General features: G+C 43.3%; 1 pseudogene; it reads right to left on the bottom strand.

Moving 5' to 3' along the window:
* Nucleotides 1-236: 236 nt before the first annotated feature.
* Nucleotides 237-7,786, bottom strand: LOC101611668 (annotated as a pseudogene).
* Nucleotides 7,787-8,078: the final 292 nt, after the last annotated feature.

Consider the following 8,078-nt stretch of genomic DNA (forward strand, 5'->3'; position numbering starts at 1 on the left):
GTCACTTAGGGTCATTCTGGTTGTTCTAATTAATTCTAGCACAAATAGATCATAAAAAGATAGAGAAGAAACAAAATAGAATATCTATAGAAAGGATGCAGGGTGGGAAAATCAGATTATAAAGGGGTAGGTAGAGAGTTAGAAATACAGTCATTTAGGAGAGAGGTAGGCAAAATATATAAGGGAACTTGGAAGAAATTGAGAAAATAAAAAGCAGAAGACAGGAAGCAAGCAGGTGGCAGGTGAGAAGATGGATGGTTGGGCAGAGAAAACAGCTTATGGGCCAAAGGGCTGGGGACAAAATCAGGTGAAAGGAAGACGAGATGGCAGACATTAAGCCATTATGGAAGCTTCCTTAAATGCAGGTAAATCCCATTCATGGACTTTAACACAATGCGTGGCATGAGGACAGGGATCCTGGTGGGATCTGGCAGCAGCTCAAAACGAAGCAGAGTCAGGGCCACGCTCACCTTCAGTTCACTCATGGCAAACTGTTTCCCAATGCAGTTCCTGGGCCATAAAGGGAAGTGAAATAAGTGACCTCAGACTCCATTTTGAGCTGTGCAGGCATTGCCCTCTGAGCTGTGGCACACAGCTGGATATCGAGGGCACGCCTTACAGATGCACTCCCTTTCTGTGCAAATCACACACAAAGCTCTCCCCAGGGCCTTGGTTCTTACTATGCTAACCCTAACAAAGATTCTCTCTTCTAAGGCTAGCCCAGATTCCAATCCTGCTCTAAATAGCATGGATCTCTTACGTCTAAGAGTGTCTACTAAAATTACCATTTTAAGAATTAGTCTTTGGTTTGTTTACTCCCTTCCCTCAACTAAGAGTTTCCAGTTTCCCCGTGTGGACACCACTTGCTAAGGCAACATGAGCAGGTATATGCCACATTCCCAGGGATCCCCAAGTAGGAAGCAAAGGGAATCAGATAGTACTGGAGAGGCTCCTGAAGAACATATCTGGTTAGGGTTTCTCCCGCTTGATGCCTCCCACCACCTTCCACTCAGTGGCTGGGTTCTAGCCACACTTCAACCTCAGCCCACAGCATTTGAGTTCTTCTAAGTCTATGCCATGTGTACTGCCTCCGGTTTCCTACCCTGGACTTGATTGCTTCCCTGTGCCCCTCCCTCCACAGTGACTGTTCCATGTCCTCCGTTGGTAGGACAGTGTCCAAATGTCTTTGCAGCATGCACATCCTCTGTGGGCTTCTTAATCTTCACCTCTCTTCTGCCTCTCCCCACTTCCTATCTCAGCTGATGTTGTTGAAGCCATGGAAAATGTGTTCCTTGCCCTCTGCCTGCACATCCTCAAGGATCTCAGGTCAATGGTCAGCTAGCCCTTCCCCTGTTGCCAGCTGCCTGCTGCTCTGGGCACCTAAGGCACCACTGGTGCTCCATTCAGGGCACACCATAGTGCAGGGTCTATGACAGGCCCAGGAATGTGCAACATTCTCCAGACTGCTCAGTGAGGATGTGAAAGTCAAAGAATATAGGAATGTTATCTGTATCCCATCACAGGGTCTGACTCTGCAGAACAGCTTTTGGTTCTTGTTGCAGAAAGGGACAGAATTCTGTCCCTCTGAGTTCCTGTCTCCAGACAAGACTTGGCATTGAAAGAAATAGGTTTAATAAATATTTTTACATGAAAGTATGTTACTTGATTTTAAAAATGAAATGCAATGGAATCTACAGAAGATGAATATTTCTAGCAAGTATTTGAGCTACTCAATACTCTCCTATCCTACAATATCCACATCATGATTTTAACTAGTTTCTAAATTGGAGTATTCCAACCTGATTAAACTTAATCCTAGATAAACAATATGCTTAAAGCCTGTTCTGTGAGAATTGATTCAGCATTGTAGAATTCACAGAAGTACAGACACAGAAAAATCTTGTCTTCATTACTTACGAGAATGAAGATGTCACATAAGGACTTAGTGGACTACGAAAGCAGGTGTTCCCTTTTCTTTCACTCATTATACACAGCAGACATCTCACCTTGGTCCTCCTGAGGAGGGTAGGAAAGAGTAGCTGTGTCAGGCCGAATCTGGTGCACAGTGGGAAGGATTAAACACCTGTAGAAAGAGGATTAGAGCCAGGCGAAAGGGGGTCAAGTCTCTGCTTTCAACCCATGAGAGGACCAAATGCCCAGAAACAGGAGTGGGTGGAGGCATTGGCCTGAGATCTTCCCTTCCTCTCCTTCCAGGCTCCTTATATCTCTGGGTTTGGCCGCACCTTCTGGTTTTGATGAAGACCATAGAGTAGAGCTGGACTGCAACACCTCTGGGGCAGATGGTGGACAGTGTGCCAGTAGGGTAGTACTCTGGCCGCTGGTCATCAGGAGAGATATACACACACAGCCTACAAATCACTTTGATCAGAACCATCCTTATACAAGAAGGGGTTGGGCTTGGCATAGCATTTGAAAAAAAAAAAAATCAGTGAACCTAGTAGTTACAGGAAGAAAGTATGTGTCACATACAGTGAAGTGACACCTTCTATTCATTCAGTGTCTTTCGTGAACCTTTTAAAAATGTGTATTAACATACTTATTCACAAGAAACCACAATAATGCACTATTTTCTGTCCATTTTTCAGAGGAAATTCTGGAGTTCCAGCAAAGTTGTTTATCTTTTCTTGATCACATAGCTTTGATGTAGCAGAGATGGAAGGTATCCAAAGGTAGGTGAGCCAAAGGACATTTTTCTGCTAGATGTGAGCTCTGGTCATTAGTTGATATCTTCCATTACTCTAAGAATTCCTTGGTCAATGAACCATATTTCATCCATGATATGGGATTCCCTGAACTCCCTCATTTCCCTTCACCATAGAAACATGTCTCTCCACATCCTGTCTGATTGTCTGATATTCTCTTTGTCTCTGTCTCTCTCCTCAATATGTCAAGCCATAATTTAATGATTAACTCCTGAGATTGAAATTTTGTATAGAGGCTGACATTTATTTACTGATATCTTAGCATACCACATTCTAACTTAAAGGACCACTGTTGATTAGAAATGGAAACCCAGTGAGGTTCAGAATTGCTGAAGCAACATGAAATTCTCAACCTTCCTTATGCCTGCTGAGCAGTTAAGTGAGTGGTTCTGAGAAGCTCATACCTTTGGGTAGGAAGCATCCATTGGGGAATTTGACAGGTGTGTTGAGCTTTCTGCTCACAGATGGTACTGGGGGTAGAGCCTTAGGCCTTCCTTAATGCACATGGTAGTGTATGGCATCTGGTCCAGGAGGTCCCTGAAATGAAGCCCGTCCTGAAAGTCATACAAAGCCTGAGAAGCCTAGGGGCCACCCTCATCAGAAAGCAGGACTCTCCTACCTCATAAGTTGTCACTCACCAGCTGATGGGGGTTCCATCTCCAAGGAGGCCCTGGACTTCCTCCCTGCATCTCTGCTGGTGCTCAGCGTGAGTGGCCAGAGCATGGAGGGTCCAGGAGATCCTACTGGCTGTGGTGTCATGACCCTCAAACATGAAGGCGTCCACCTCAGCACATAGGTCCTTGTCAGATAAGCTGCTCCCGTTCTCCATCTGGTGGGGGGAGGCCAAAGATGGAAGTGAGAGAAGGTTTTTCACGCATTCAGTGTTTCTGGGCAGAATCTGGGACCTGCCACATGAATGCACACTCTGGCAAACAGGAGGTTGTGCAAAAAATCCAATCATCTTTTCCTATTAAGCTTCTCCAGCTCTCCCCCATCCTGCAGCTGAGCCTTTCTGCATTTGATTACTTGGTCTGTCCAAGAACAATGATTATCAGGCAGAGCTGAGAGTTATGGCATACCCCAGGAGGCTCATGTATCCCCTTCCTCAACCTCTGGTTCTTGTGGAAGTCAGGAGGCATATGGAAGAGGGTTGGGCCAGGTGTGGGAGTCTTGCACATTTGACAGAGATCAGGCTACCCTTAGGAGCACAATAGGAAAAGAATGATGCTGGGATGGGTCTCTTATACATCACCAGTGTGATGCCCCAGGTACCCTCTGCATATCCTCTAGCACCCTAACGTTGCAGGGAAACACTCAGCATGAGTGTATCCCATATCCTTTAGAGGAATCACAGAGCCTGACTCTGCCTCAGAGGTTATGGCAAGCCTATTTGGGCTGAGCCTCGTAAAGGAGGGGAGATAGGGGGTATGAACAGAACCTGTGTGCTCGTGGGCACGCTGACAGGCACGGTTGGTCCAGTGGCCATCAGAGGTCAGACTGTAGATAATGTCATTCTGGTGAAAGGCATTCCTCACACGAGAAAAAAGGAGGTTGTTCATATCCATGATGGCCTGGATATAGGGTTGAACTTTCCTGGAGGGGTAAGTGCAATGGAGATGAAGAGATCTGACCCAAAAGTGAGTGGTAATTCACCTCAGTTTGGACACAGGTAACACTTGGACATGCATCACATCTGTCTTACAACCCCTCTTCTTTAGAAAATGTCGTGGCCACTCAGGCTTCCACCCATGTTAGGGAACAGTCACATGTCTGCGGCAGGGCTATGCTTGGTTGCCCCCTCTGCCTCAAAGTGAGGCCACATCCAGTTCAGGGCTGTCACTCACCCACCCAGCTGGACATTTCCCCTATAGCTGAAGGCACACTTCATGATGGTGTCCAAGGTCATTAAGGAGATGGGTTGAAAGATCTCCAGTGTAGAGTTCTGGCTAATCATCTGCTCCCATTTGTCCTGTTGTAGAAGGGGACACTGAACTTAAGTCCCCCAAAACACCAGTGTTAATTCAATTAGGCACATTCCCTGTATCTCCAGATATCTGTTTCTGACTTCTTGAACCATATATTGTGATGGTTGAATTTGATTGTCAATCTGACTGGATTATGAAGTGCCTAGGAAATTATTGATTTATATGTATGGGTGTGTCTGTATGGATGTTTCAGACAGAATTAACTGAGGGGTTAAAGATCTGCTTGGACCAGGACAACACTATTGCATTAGTATAGACCCTGTATTAAATAAAAAAGTAAAGAGGAGAGGCTGAGTGCTGGAATCCCCTCTCTGTTTCCTGTTTGGTGCCATGAACTTATCCTTTCTGGTTGTCATGACATCCCTGCCATGACAGACTGCATTCTTCTGAGATGTGAGCCCAGATATACCTTTCCTCTGTTAAGCCTCTTTTGTTAGGTGTTTGGGTACAGTAACAAGAATGGTAAGACAACTTTGAGAAAATTAAAATCATTAACAAATGCATGTAATATGATGTCTATTTCTGACAAAACTGAACTTATCTCCACTTAATGTTTACATTAGTAAATATTAAGATTATAGTTCAAGTCTTGGATATAAAATTTAATTATGAATTTTAGTTAATGAAAAAGATTCCAAGGGAACTTGCTATTTTCTAAGATGAATGAGACTTAGAAAACTAATGGAATCCCTACCATAAGATGTAAATATGTATAAAGGAAAAATAATCCTATGGATCTGCATGTGTATTTCTAATGGGCACCAAGTTATACCTTATTTCTGCATTGTTTCTCAACATTTTTTTTTTGTTCCCCAACATTTAATGAGTACTGTGAGGTTAGAAATGAGAGTCTGATGGGATCATGGTGGTATGACAGTTTGGGCTATGAGAATATGAATCCAACACGCATTTCACTGCATGAGTCATTGAAGTCCACTCAGAAGCCCTGGGATCTAGGGTAGAACTTAATTGAGTGACATCCTGGGGAGTACCCCTGACTACTGAAGCTGCCATTTCTCAGGCTTTCCAGGGACAGGTAGTCCTGTTCTACTTATTTAGTATGTTGTCGTAGTCTGGAAACTGTAATCACCACAATATTTCAGAAAGCTTCTGTTTTCAAAGAGTGGAATCTGAATGTGTGTGGCAAGAAGACATGTGGGCATGAGAGAAAGAGAGAGGGAGAGGGGGCGGAAACAGAAACATACTCACCAGCATCACACAGACAGAGTCTGCCATGATTCCCACAGAAGGCTTCAGGATGTCAGAGTGACAGGCTGGGGTCAACATCTGCCGGTGCTGGAACCATGTCTGGCCATTCAACAGCAACAAACCATACCCTCGCCAGAAATAATTGTATGAATGACTGTGTGAACAATGAGATCAGAGACAGACAGTGGGGAAACTGGAAGAAGAAAAACAGGTAGGCAGATAAAGATGAAAAAAATATTAAATTTCATGAATATAAATTTCCTAGTTGGATTGGTACATACATCTGATGTGATCATGATAGCTGCAAAATATAAGTTAATGTCTGCCTGAGAATATTTGTGGATAACTAGGAGATGTGGAAGAACAAATTTATTAGTAAAGATCTTGTTTGAGAAGATACTGTAGAGCTGGGTGATAGCTTGGGTGGTAAATATGCAAACATGAGGACTGGAGTTCAGATCCCCAATACCAACATAAGAGGCCATGATGGCAATGTACATGTGTAATTCCAATTCTGGGGAAGCAGAGGTAGGGAATCCCTGAGGCTCACTGTCTAGTTAGTCTAGATGAATCATTGAACTTTAGGTTCAGTGAGAGAACCTGACTCAAATAATAAGGCGCAACATGATTGAGGACACCTGACGATGACCCATGGCTTTCGTGCCTGCCTGCACACAAATGCATACCCACACAAATGAATAATCCTGCACACATACACATCAAGAAAAGGAGAAATGAGGCTAAATATAGACCTGGATCTTGACAATGATGGCCTATCTTCCATTGTTCTCAGTGAGGTCAAGCTTTGCAAACATAATTGAAGGATGGCTACAGTTGTCATTTAGATGGATATACATACCAATCCAGGGAACGAGGAATCTGTAGGTATCATGATTTTGGGGATCTGAAAAGAAATTGAGACATTAATTGGAAACGACTAAAAATAAGGTGAAACAGCTGCAGTTCAGACCAGGGACAACCCTGAGAACTCAGTAACTGTCAGTTGGTAGATTGTTCCGTGTCCCTTCCCACTACCTCCCATCCCCTTCCAAGTCCATCTGTACAGTTTGGTTGAGAAGGTATGCTTCATGTACCAGAAATGGAAGAGCTCCAGGACTGAGATGGCGAGTTGGAGAGAAATACAGACCATGGCTGGGCATGGTAGCACACATCTTTAATCCCAGCACTTGGGAGGCAGAGGTAGGAGGATCACCGAGAGTTTCAGGCCACCCTGGGACTACATAGTTAATCGCAGGTCAGCCTGAGCTAGAGTGAGACCCTACCTCAGAAAACAAACAAAAAGAAAGAAAGAAAGAAAGAAAGAGAGAAAGAAAGAAAGAAAGAAATAAAGAAAGAAAGAAAGAAAGAAAGAAAGAAAGAAAGGAAGGAAGGAAGGAAGGAAGGAAGGAAGAAAGAAAGGAAGGAAGAAACATAGACCATGCTCTCAGTGCCAAAGAATCAGACAGTCTTATGATTTTACTACAGTGAGCAGTAGCTTAGTCCTCCATGACCCTGGACAGAAACCCAACTAGAGGATTCAAACTCAAATCACATTAGATATAAAATTTTCTTTACATATATAAGTTATTATATCTAACTGGTCACTATAATTTAGTTCAAGAGAAAAACCAACAACAAAGAAACAGAGACCACACAGATATTCTAATGTTGAAATACAAAGTGCTTAGTACTAAATTTCAAGTCAATACTAAGAATTGTTGACGATGTGCTAGGATGTGACTAGGAAGAATGAGAAATGGTATTTGTGTTGATGGTTGAATCATAGCTTCTGGAAATTTCTCAGACTTTAACATGAACCCACAGGGATGCATCTTTGTTCTTACCTGATCTCCCCAGAATCAGCTTCATGAGTTAGGTTCAACTGTTCTCAGAGCAGCAGCTTAAATAGGGTTCTCCTATGGGTTGGTCATACTTCTAACATATAATTTCACACAGTATTTCCCTTCCAATAAAGAAGAATGAGGGAATATCAAGGAAAGTTTGAACCAATGCAAGATCAAAAACCAGCAGGGCAAACATCAAATGATGCAGCTCCATGTCCAACATCTAAGGCCTTTGATGAAATCCTTTGGGTTTGAAAATTGTTTAACAAATCCACCATTCTAGCTTACTTCTCTCTTCCAAAGCTAGAAGATATCCT

This window comes from Jaculus jaculus, chromosome 5 (genome assembly GCF_020740685.1).
Source record: "Jaculus jaculus isolate mJacJac1 chromosome 5, mJacJac1.mat.Y.cur, whole genome shotgun sequence".
NCBI lineage: Eukaryota > Metazoa > Chordata > Mammalia > Rodentia > Dipodidae > Jaculus > Jaculus jaculus.